This window comes from Antechinus flavipes, chromosome 3 (genome assembly GCF_016432865.1).
Source record: "Antechinus flavipes isolate AdamAnt ecotype Samford, QLD, Australia chromosome 3, AdamAnt_v2, whole genome shotgun sequence".
Classification (NCBI taxonomy): domain Eukaryota; kingdom Metazoa; phylum Chordata; class Mammalia; order Dasyuromorphia; family Dasyuridae; genus Antechinus; species Antechinus flavipes.
Window position 1 is genome coordinate 409,819,875 of NC_067400.1, and position 12,438 is coordinate 409,832,312.

Consider the following 12,438-nt stretch of genomic DNA (forward strand, 5'->3'; position numbering starts at 1 on the left):
CAGACTTTACATTCATTTCTACAGAAACACTCAAGATGCATAATGAGGTATATATTCTTGGACATGGAAAATATGGAATATATTTTGCTAGAGTATGCATAGGTTACAAAAATTTATTTGTTTAAATAGAAATTCAGGAGGAGAAGACACTTCTTAATTGAAAAAACTAAACATCATTTTAAAAAAAGAAAAAATAAGCTGGAACTCAGATTTCTAGGAGCCAAGATGGCAGAGTAAGCAGTAAATTGCTGTACCTCTCCCATGTTCACTTCCAAACAATCTTAATTAACTTCCCCAAAACAAATTCTAAAACAGCAAAACCAGCAAAAAGATGGAGTGAAAAAATCTTTTAACCTTGGAAGATCATCAAAAAAGGTCTGTCTCAATCAGGTAAAGAGGAAACACAATCCAGAACAAGAAGCATCCCAGTCAGTCAGTAGCAAGTTTCACCTCAGCAAACCAGTAGAAGATTCTGAATTCTAGTGCAGTATAGCAGGCAAAGGCAACACTAGGACACCCTCATCTTCTCAACAGACACACACACACACACACACACATAAACATACCTCAATATAGCCATGGGAATAGACAGCTAGCTTCAAGAACACTACATGATTCAACATAACTTCAGACAAAGAGGCAACCTTCAGCAACCAGACCTCCATATGATTCAGCATAACTCTGGGCAAACAGGCAACCACCAGTTGCCTGAGACAGTTTCACGCTTCAGTATAGTCCTATCACAGAAACACCTGACCAGCCTCAGCATATACCAGACACCAACACTAAGACCCTGATTCAGCATCAGACAAGCTACCAGATCCCTATATTCTCCAATAGCACTAGCCATCACCCATTCCACCATCTCAGTATATCAACAGAGATGGGGATCCCTGGTAGACTTCAGTATAACATCATTGAAGCACCAGTCAAACAGATAGGGCCTACAGCCACGGTACAAGGAGCCTGAATTAGAGCTCCTTCCATCGTGGGAGAAAGGGGAAATTTAAATTGAAATCAACAAAAATTTACTTTTTCTTCCCTCCAGGGAAGTTTTATTTTTGGTTCTGAATTCCTGCATTTAGATGATGACTTCCATTTTGTGTCTTTTCATGTAAAATAACTTACTCATTCTACCTCTCTCTTCTTCCTGCCCCCAGTTTACTCCTCTTTCTCATCCCTTAGTTATTTTTTATGTCCTTCCCTCAAATTCACTTTATTCCCATATCTTCTGTTTATGTATATTCCTTCTACCTATATTAGTAGAGGTATAGTTTTGAAGAGTTACAAGTGTCATTTTCCCATAATTTCAAATTTAAAGGAAAAGAAAAAGATCCAAAAAATGAGTAAAACAACAACAGAAAGAATCTGACCATAGAAGTTATTGTGATGGCAGAAAAGATCAAGATACAAACTCAGAAGAGGACAACAATGTCAAAACATTTATGGGCAAAACTCCAAAGAAAAATGGGAAAGGGACTCAAGCCAAGAAAGATTCACAGAAAAGCTCAACAAGGAAATTAAAAATCATATAAGAGAAGTAGAAGAAAAACTAGGAAAAGAAATTAGAATGATGCAAGAGAATTATGAAAAAAGAATCAACAGCTTGAAAAAAGAAAACAATAATTGGCCAAATGGGGAAAAAAGTATCAAAGCTAACTGCTGAAAACAACTCCTTAAAAGTTAGAATTGGGCAAACCGAAGCTAATTATTTTATGAGACATCAAGAATCAAGCAAAAGAATGAAAAAAATAGAAGAAAATATAAAATACCTCATTGTAAAAACAACTGGCATGGAAAACAGATCCAGGAGAGGCAATGCTGGAATCACTGGAATACTTAAAAGCCATAATCAAAAGAAAGACCTAGCCAGTATCTTTCAAGAAATTATCAAGGAAAACTTCCTTGATATTCTAGAATCAGAGGGCAAAATTAGACACTTGCCTCAAGAAAAAGACCCCCAAATTAAAGCTGCAAGGAATATTATAATAAAATTTTGTAATTATCAAGTTAAGGAAAAAATACTAGAAGTGGCCAGAAAAAAATAATTCAAATATCAAGGAGCCACAATCATAATTATACAGGATTTAACAAATGGAACGTTAAAGAATTGGATGTTGCTGAATATGATGTTGTAGAAAGCAATGAAAAGAAGACTACGACCAAGAATCATCTATCCAGAGAAATTAAGTATAATACTTCAAAGGTCAGGGGGAATGGTCATTCAATGAACTAGAAGGATTTCATGCTTTCATAAGATTAGAATTAGACAAACTTTGATCTTCACTATCAAGACCCAGTAGAAATACAAATAGATAAAAAGGGGGGAAAAAAGAAACTGAAGGATTCAATATAGCTGAATTGTTTATATCCCTATATAGGAAAAAAGATACGTATAATTCTTAAAAACTATACCACTACTAATATAGCTAGAAGGGATAGTCATAGAAAGCAGATATGAAGATAAAGTGAATTGGAGGGCAGGACATAAAAAAATAGCTAAAGGATGAGAAAGAGGAGTACACTGAGTACAAAAGGAAGAGAGAAGTAGAATGGGGTAAATTATTTCATATTAAGATGTAGAGGGTTGAAACTATTGAATTCAATGCACTGAGGTTAGGACTGCTGAACTGGAGGCTAACTATTGATTGGACGATACTCTATGGGCATATGCTTGGAAAATGATCCTTTCCACTATCCATACTGGCTCAATGATTGGTGTATAGAGGATTGTAGGAGGGACTAGGGGGTGGAGTAAAGCTAACCAGGGACATAGTCTCAGTGGTGACAAGGGAGAAGGCAGTTGTGGAGAATCTGCCTCCATCCTGTTCAATCCTGTGTCTGGGGACCGAGAATAAAGATTGAGGACTTTTGCTTATCCTGACTCCAGCTGATTCTGGGGTGTCCTGGGTTCTAGCGTGGTTGTTACATTAAGAAGCATAAAATGGAAGTCATCTAGATCTAGGAATTCAGAGAACGCAGCTGCCTCTCAGTCTCCTTGTATCATCATCGTCATTATCATCATGATCATCATCCTCTCACAGGAAGAGATCCATTCTACAGGTCTGAGTTAGAGCTCCAGCTGACAAGAAGGCAGGTGGTTCCCATATCACAACAGATATGAATATGTTAGTCTTGTTTAAAAAGCTCCAATGATTCCTTATTGCCTTTAAGATATAATACAATCTCCTTCATGCTATGAGGATGAAAATAGCAACAAGGTCAACTACCATACTAATGGGAAACTATTTTATTCCAAAAACATGCAAGCCAAGACTAAAATGGAAGGAGAGTTGATGCATAATGTTTTTTGTTGTTGTTTGCAGATGGCTATGTATTCACAGTCTCTGAAGCTGAAATGCAATAAAGTATGGGTCTATTCTCTGCTGCTTGTACTTTTTTGGCTTAACAATTAACACCAAGAAAACATTCATTCTCCAGCCAGCACTATAATATCCAGACATGGAACCACTGGTTATAGTAAATGGAGAAGTTTTGAATATTGTGGATAAATTCACTTATCTTGCCAGTATGCTTTCTAGAAATATATACATAGATACTAAGTTTGATAACACATATTGCTAGAGATTGCTCAATGATTGAGAGGCTTCAAAAGAAAGTGTAAGGCTTCAAAAGAAAAGAGGTAATAAACTGACTACATAACTTCAGGTCTACATAACTGAAAGCCATTGTTATTATCTCATTGTTATATACCTATGAAACCAGCACCATGCCAGGAAATTGAATTACTTCCATTTGAATTTTCTTAGAGCAATTCTGAAGATCACCTGGAAGGATAATGTTTCAGACATTGTGGCTCTTTTTCAAGCTAAACTGCTAAATATTCAAACTCTACTTTAGAAAGCACAACTCCAATGGCATGGTCACATCATTTGAATGCAGAATATAAATTTGTAATCAACAAAAGGAACTTCTAAGGGCAGAGCCAAGATGGCAGAGAGGGCACACATTTCTTTCTGATCTTCTCCTACAACCCTCAGACCAATTAGCAATTCTGGTCTCTGAATTAGCTCTGGACCAGCACAACCCATGAATATTGGGAGTGCAACAAATTACCAGCAGAAGATAATTTGGAAGATCACCAGAAAAAGTCAGTTAAAATCAGAAACAGAAGGAGATAGCCAAGCACAAGCAGGCTGAGCACAGATGCTAGTACAGACAGCGCAGAGTCCAAAGGTGGTATGGATCCACAGAACAATGTGAACTCCACAGGGTGGTGAAGACTCTGTGGGCCAGAGAATATATGGGGAGGAATCTACAGCAGTGTTGCCTACTCTACCCTACTTGCAAGCCAGTAGGTCAGCAGAGGAGTTATAAAACAATCAACACAAACACAAAAGGTAAATAGTATAATATAGGGTTAATAAGATGGCAGGAAATACAGAATTAGTAGTTTTAACCATAAATGTGAATGGGGTAAATTCTCCCATAAAGCAAAAGCAAATAACAGACTGGATTAAAAGCCAAAATCTTACAATATGTTATTTACAAGAAACACATTTAAAGTAGAGCAATATATACAGAATAAAGGTAAAAGGCTGGAGCAGAATCTATTATGCTTCAGGTGAAGTTAAAAAAAAAAAAAAAAAAAGCAGGGGTAGCCATCCTGATCTCATATCAAGCAAAAGCAAAAAATGATCTAATTAGAATACAAGGAAAGAAATTATAGCTTGCTAAAGAGTACCATAGATAATGAAGCAATCAATATCAATATTAAACATATATACACCAAGTGGTGTAGCATCTAAATTCCTAAAGAAGAAGTTAAGAGAGCTGCAAGAAGAAATTGACAGCAAAACTATAATAGTGGAAGATCTCAACCTTGTACCCTCATAACTAGATAAATCAAACCACAAAATAAATAAGAAAGAAGTTAAAGAGGTAAATAGAATACTAGAAAAATTAGGTATGATAGGTCTCTGGAGAAAATTGAATGGAGAAAAAAAGGAGTACACTTTCTTCTTGGCACTTCATGGAACCTATATAAAAATTAACCATATATTAGGACATAAAGACCTCATAATCGAATGCAGAAAGTCAGAAATAGTAAGTGTATTTTTTTTCAGATCATAATGCAATAAAAATTACATTCAACAAAAGTCCAGAGGAAAATAGATTCAAAAATAATTGGAAACTCAATAATCTCATCCTAAAGAATGAGAGGGTGAAATAGCAAATCATAGACAAAATCAATAATTTGATTCAAGAGAATGACAATAATGAGACAACATAACAAAATTTGTGGGATGCAGCCAAAGTGGTAATAAGGGGAAATTTTATATCTCTAGAAGCTTACTTGCATAAAATGCAATATTGTATTAGAAATGCTAGCTTTGGCAATAAGAGATGAAAAAGAGATTTAAAGAAATAGAGTCAGTAATGATAAAATCAAATTATCACTCTTTGAAGATGATATACTTAGAGAATCCTAGAGAATCAACTAAAAAACTATTAGAAGTAATCCACAACTTTAGCAAAGTTGCAGGATACAAAATAAATCCACATAAATCATCAGCATTTTTATAAATCACTAACAAAATCCAACAGCAAGAGATACAAAGAAATTCCACTTAAAATAACTGTTGATAGGATAAAATATTTGGGAATCTCTCTGCCAAGAGAAAATCAGGAACTATATGAGAAAAACTACAAAACATTTTTAACACAAATAAAGTCAGATCTAAGCAACTGGAAAAATATCAAGTGCTCTTGGATAAGTAGAACAAATATAACAAAGATAATGATACTATCTAAACTAATCTATTTATTTAGTGCTATACCAATCAGACTCCCAAAAAACTATTTTAATGACCTAGAAAAAAATAACAACAAAATTCATCTGGAAGAACAAAAGGTCAAGACTTTCAAGGGAACTAATAAAAAAAAAAAATCAAATGAAGGTGGCCTAGCTATACCAGATCTAAAACTATATTATAAAGCAGCAGTCATCAAAACCATTTAGTATTGGTTAAGAAATAGAGCAGTTAATCAGTGGATCACAGTGTTCACAGAACAAAATAGTCAATGACTATAACAATCTAGGATTTGACAAAAACAAAGATCCTAGCTTTGGGGATAAGATTTCACTATTTGACAAAAACTGCTGGAAAAATTGGAAACTAATATGGCAGAAATTAGGCATTGACCCACACCTAACACCATATATCAAGATAAAGTCAAAATTAGTTCATGATCTAAATATAAAGAATGATATTATAAACAAATTAGAAGAACATAAGATAGTTTACCTGTCAGACCTGTGGAAGAGGAAGGAATTTGTGACCAAAGAAGAACTAGAGATCATTATTGATAACAAAAGAGATACTTTTGATTAGATTAAGTTAAAAAGGTTTTGTACAAACAAAACTAATTCAGACAAGATTAGAAGGGAAGCAATAAACTGGGAAAACATTTTTATATTCAAAGATTCTGAAAAAGGCCTCATTTCTAAAATATATAGAAAATTGACTCAAATTTATAAAATTCAAGCCATTCTCCAATTGATAAATGGTCAAAGGATATGAATAGACAATTTTCAGATAAAGAAATTAAAACTATTTGTAGTCATAGCAATCTAAATCACTATTGATTAGAGAAATGCAAATTAAGACAACTCTGAGATACAACTACATACCTCTCAGTTTGGCTAAAATGATAAGAAAAGACAAGGGAGAATGTTGGAGAGGATATGGGAAAATTGGGACATTAATACGTTGTTGGTGGAATTGTGAATGGATCCAGCCATTCTGAAGAACAATTTGGAACTATGTTCAAAAAGTTATTAAACTGTGCATACCCTTTGATCTAGCAGTGTTCTACTGGGATTATATCCCAAAGAGATCTTAAAAGAGGGAAAGAGACCTACATGTGCAAAAAATGTTTGTAGCAGCCCTTTTTATGGTGGCAAGAAACTGGAAACTAAGTAGATGCCCATCAATTAGAGAATGGTTGAATAAATAAAATGGCAAAATATTATTGTTCTGTAAGAAACAACCACCAAGATGATTTCAGAGAGGACTAGAGGGACTTATATAAACTGATGCTAAGTGAAATAAGCAGAATCCGGAGATCATTATATGTGGCAACAAGAAGACTATATACAATGATCAATTCTGATAGATGTGGCTCTCTTCAACAATGAGGTGATTCAAACCAGAGCCACTTATTCAGTGATAAAGAGCCATCTACACCCAGAGAGAGGACCATGGGAACTTAGTGTGGACTATAACATAGCATTCTCACTCTCTCTGTTGTTGTTTGCTTGCATTTTGTTTTCTTTCTCAGTTTGTTTTTCTTCCTTCTTGATCTGATTTTTCTTGTGCAGTAAGATAACTGTATAAATATGTATACATATATTGGAGTTAACATATATTTTAACATATTTAACATGTATTGGACTACCTGCCAGCTAGGGGAGGGGGTAGGGAGAAGAAGGGGAAATTTTAGAACAAAAGATTTTGCAAGAGTCAACGTTGAAAAATAACCCATGCATATGTCTTGTGAAAAAAAAAAGCTTTAATAAAAAACATCAACAAAAGCACTCTCTACCCAAATGAGTCTCTCCTGATCCTATCCAGCTGCTAGTGCTTCCCTCTACCCAGAAAGTTCTTTGCTTTTATGTATATTTGATATTTGGAAGTGTACTGTGTCCCTTCATTGTATAACTTCCATGAGGATATTAACTATTTTAGTTTTCCTATTCCTTAAGCCTATCACAGTCCCTAGCACAAAATAATTCTTTAATAAATGCTTATTGGTTGACTGATACATTAAAAATTCAACTTCCTTTACCTTATTTTTAACCTGAAGATAGTAAACATAGAAAAGTTGAATAAATAATCAAAGCTTAAAATGGATGCCAGAATTGCTGCCCCTTTGACCTCTAGCTCATCACTAAAGCCATTAGACTTCTGGGCTTTCTTAAATCTTTATGTACTATCCCACATTTTATGTTGGTCATCAGTTATATGAACTGAAGCACACAAATATGAGAGATGCTAGTAAGATTTGTGACAGAACAGGGTTCCCCTTGGTTCAACCCAGAGATCCAAAGAAATACTCTAGACTTCAGCTTTAACCTTAGTGAAGTGTTAATCTCTCCAGACTATCTCTGAAGAAACCTTGTGGCTATCTAGATTCAGAAGTATTCTCAACCCAAATCATAGGAACTTCCACCTCCTGGATACCTCTGAAGTGAGAGTGTCTGAATCACTGAAGACTAAGGAAATATCCCTGATAAGGAATATCAGACCCAGCTATCCTAGGTAAGAAAGAATCTGCACACATAGTACAGAAGCAGTAGAGCAGGGACACTCTTTGCTGCTAGCACTTGCTGGTGGGTGAAGGGTTTGGTTTAGGGTTCCAAGTCAGAAGAGAGAAATTAAATGAAGCCAGTGGCACCATCACCCCACCACCATCTCAGAATTATAGGTGGTTACACTAATAAGTTCTCATTTAAAAAAAAACAATTATCAGGCAAAGAAGAAAGAATTAAACTGCAGAAAGTCACTGTGAAAATAGGGAAGACAGAATTCATCTTCAGAGAAAAACAATGAAATAAAATAGGCCTCTCTTACCCCCTTACCTTAGTTAAATGTCTAACTGCCCAGAAAGAATTTACAGAAGACTCAATAAAGACTTTAAAAAAGAAACGCGAGAGATTAAGGAAAAATTTAAATAAATAAATATGAACCAACCAAGAAAAACAAGAAGATTATGAAAAGAAAGTCAATGAACTAGAAAAGATCCAAAGTCTTTAATAAGAAAATAACTCTTTGAAAATTAAAATTGAGCAAAGGGAAAGCAGTGAAGTTATAAGACATGATTAAATAACAAAATAAAGCATAAAAAATGAAAAAACCAGAAGAAAATGTGAAACATAAGAAAAACAACAGCTCTGAAGAGAAAACATAAGAATAATAATTGTACTACCTAAAATCTGTGACCAAAATAAAGGAGAACTTGATTGACTTGTTTGGAGAATGGCTGAATAAATAGAAATTTCAAGAAATAATCAAAGAAAATTGTTCTGAAATGATATAACATAAGAGGAAAGTGGCAATAAAAAAAAAATTCACCAATCATCACATCAAAGAGGTTCTAAAAGGAAAATACATATTAACATTATTGCTAAACTTCAAAAACCCAAGATCAAAGAGAAAATTTTATAAGAAATAAAAAAAAAATCCCACAATTCAAATATACTGAACCTACAATTAGTATTGTATACAATAGAATTGTATAATATCAGCTGCTATGATAAAACACAACAGGTACTGGAATGTTATATATTATCAATCAAAAGAATTAGGCTATGACCAAAAATATATCCAGCAAAATTAAGTATAATATTGAATGGGAAAAAAAATGAACATTCAGTGAACGCTACAATTTTTATTATTTTGTCTCAACTAAATCTGAATTCAGTAGAAAAATTACCATGTAAGGGATAACATCAAAGACTAACTTCAAAGGACTCAATAACGACAAACTATTTATGTTTTATATCTGGAAATGTAAGTCATATGCTTAATACTGATACAAATGAGGTGCAGAGGAAGGACCAACATGTTAGCATAAGATTAGGGAGGAGTACTAACAATTCTGAAAACCTATTCACATTGGAAATGGTTAAATAGGGAAGAAAACATACACATTGATACAGATATAGAAATACCAAGAAGAGTATAGCACTCTCCAAAATCTATAAAGAAATAAAAGGGGAACAATATAAGGTAGGGTATAGCAGGGTAGGTAGATTTATATCAGTGGGACAAAGTGTGTAGGTTAATGATAATGAGTTAAAGAAGGAGGGTAACAGTGGCATAGGAAAAGGTGGGGTACAGAAAGGTGTTTAGATTAATGGGAGTGGAATGAGATGTCTAGATTTATAGGAATTGGATAAAGGAGAGAAATGTGAGAGAAGACAAAGGAGGGATGCCTAGGTGTGGGAGATGAGGGTTAAATAATAGAAAGACAAGTTAAGGAGTAAAACTAAAGTATAAGAGTTAGCAGAAAAATAAAATAGATATACATAAACACAATAACAAGGATCTGAAATAGAACTTTAAAAAATAAAAAAGGAGGGCTAGTAATCATTAATCACAAAGTCAAACATAATTATTCAATCAAGAAATCTACATTATATAACAATTGTATGCCTGAAAAACATCACTTTGCAGATAGATTCTCTCTATATATGATTCAGTTATTCAACAAACATTTATTAAAAGCTTTTGAGCTATACAGACAGACAACAATAAAAATGAAATAGTCCTTGCCCTCAAGAAAAGCAATCTATAAGTGAAAATAATATACACATAAATCAACTAAATAAAAACGGGAGGAGAGAATTGAGAAGGGAGTCCATTGGAGATTTAGGGATCAGAAAGGATTTCATATTAAAAGTGTTTCTTGATATGATGAGTGTAGATAAGGAACATGCAGGACACTAACACAAAGTGCCTGATTTGTGAATCTACTACATTTATTAAGTCCCACATACCACTTTTTATAGTTATTATTATCTAAAGTGTCTCCTAAAAGTTTGTGAGTTGTGTTTTTTTTTTTAATTGACAGTTCCCACTTTCATAGCTTTCAGAGTTTTGATGGTTTATCAAGTCTTTGGTCTAAAACAATCCAACCTTCAAAGCATCTGTTAAGTTCCAACTGTGTGCATGATAATATTCTTAGCTAAAAAGGCAAAATGAAAAATAGTTCTTGCATGAATATAAGAATGAACTTACATTTATAAAATCAGAGACACAGAGTTGGAAATCCCCTCAAGAATCATCAAGTCTAACTTCTGCATTTTGTAAATGAGAAGTTGAGGGACAGAGAGGTTGTAAATTCCCCAGGTCAAATAATAGCACAGTCAACACTTGACCCTTGGTTGTCTTAATCCAAATCCAACAGTCTTTCCACTACTCCATTGCTACTTGATAGGGAATAAAAGATGAAACGTAACATACGATCATCAAATATATTGATCAACAAGCATTTATTAAGCAACTATTATGTACCAGGAAGTAGAGATATAAAGAAAAAAATATTTTAATGTTAAAAATTGTGTTTACATGGAACCGGAGGGAAATAAAACATTAAATAAATGTAAAGTAAAAAAGAAAATAATGTAAGAAGTAATTAAGGCAGATTCACTTGAAGGAAGTAGGGTTCATTTCTATACTGGCTAAAAGTATAAATGTGTTAATTTTTTATATCCTCTAAATTTGGGATCTCCCTGTCCTAGTTATAACCATGATATCTGGCCTATCCAAATCCCATACTCCCTCATTCACACTTAAGAATTGCCAAACTAGATTGCAGAAAGTTAAGGTATAACAATATATTTTACAAAATCCACAGAAAGAATACTAGAATAAAACTAATACCAAGGCCAAGACTAGATAATATATTAAGAAGTGTGTTTATGATAATTAAGACTAGTTCCATGCAGGTGCTGTTTAGGACAAGAATTCATTATCATAAATAATTTTGCCTTTTCCATCTTTTAGTGTATCTGGTTTTCCTTGTATGTATCCACTTTAGTTTGTATTAATTTCCACTTTAAAACCTAAATTATTGGTTTTTATTACCAGAAAAAAAAAAAAAAAACAGTGCAAGGATAAGGGAAAGGAAGAACTTTGCTATCTTCCATCATCAGGTGAAATAATAAGAAACTCAGAAAAAGTAAGATTAAATGAGGAATTAGCAATATTACCTCAGGGAGAAAATAAATGAGCCCTGGATAACAAATAGTGCTGAATCCAAAAGGGAGGAAAGTGACTTTAAGGCCAATGTAGCAAAGAAGTTGAATATTTCACTAATTTTTAATATTAAAAAAATTAGGTATTTGCCTTTTGAAAAGGGATACTGGTGAATATTCCCATTGAGTGTAATGAAGTCTAAATTATATGTTTGGTATATGATCTCTTTTATAAATATATGTATCACCCTATCTCATCCCCAAAGGTCAACCATGTCTGTCTCTGTTCTAACTATGCTCCCATGTATATATGTTGCTTAGGAGGAATAAAACCACCAATACAACCTGTTTTGTTTTTCTTAAATCAAACCGGGGGGGTGGGGGGGGGGGGGGGGGGCGGAGGGGAGTGGGGGTGGGAGGCAGGGATAAGGTTGACAACACACACACACTCTCTCTCTCTCTCTCTCTCTCTCTCTCTCTCTCTCTCTCTCTCTCTCTCTCTTTTTGTCTCTCTCTTCCTCCTCCTTCTCCTCCTCTTCCTCCTCTTCCTCCTTCTTCTCTCTCTCTTAAAAAAAAAAAAAAAAAAAAAAACTTCAGTAACTTCCTATCACATCCAGATAAAATATAAAACACTCTATTTGACATTCATAAACTAGCTCCCTCCCATCTTTCCAGACTTTTTAGACCTTACTTCCTGCACTATAATCTTTGAT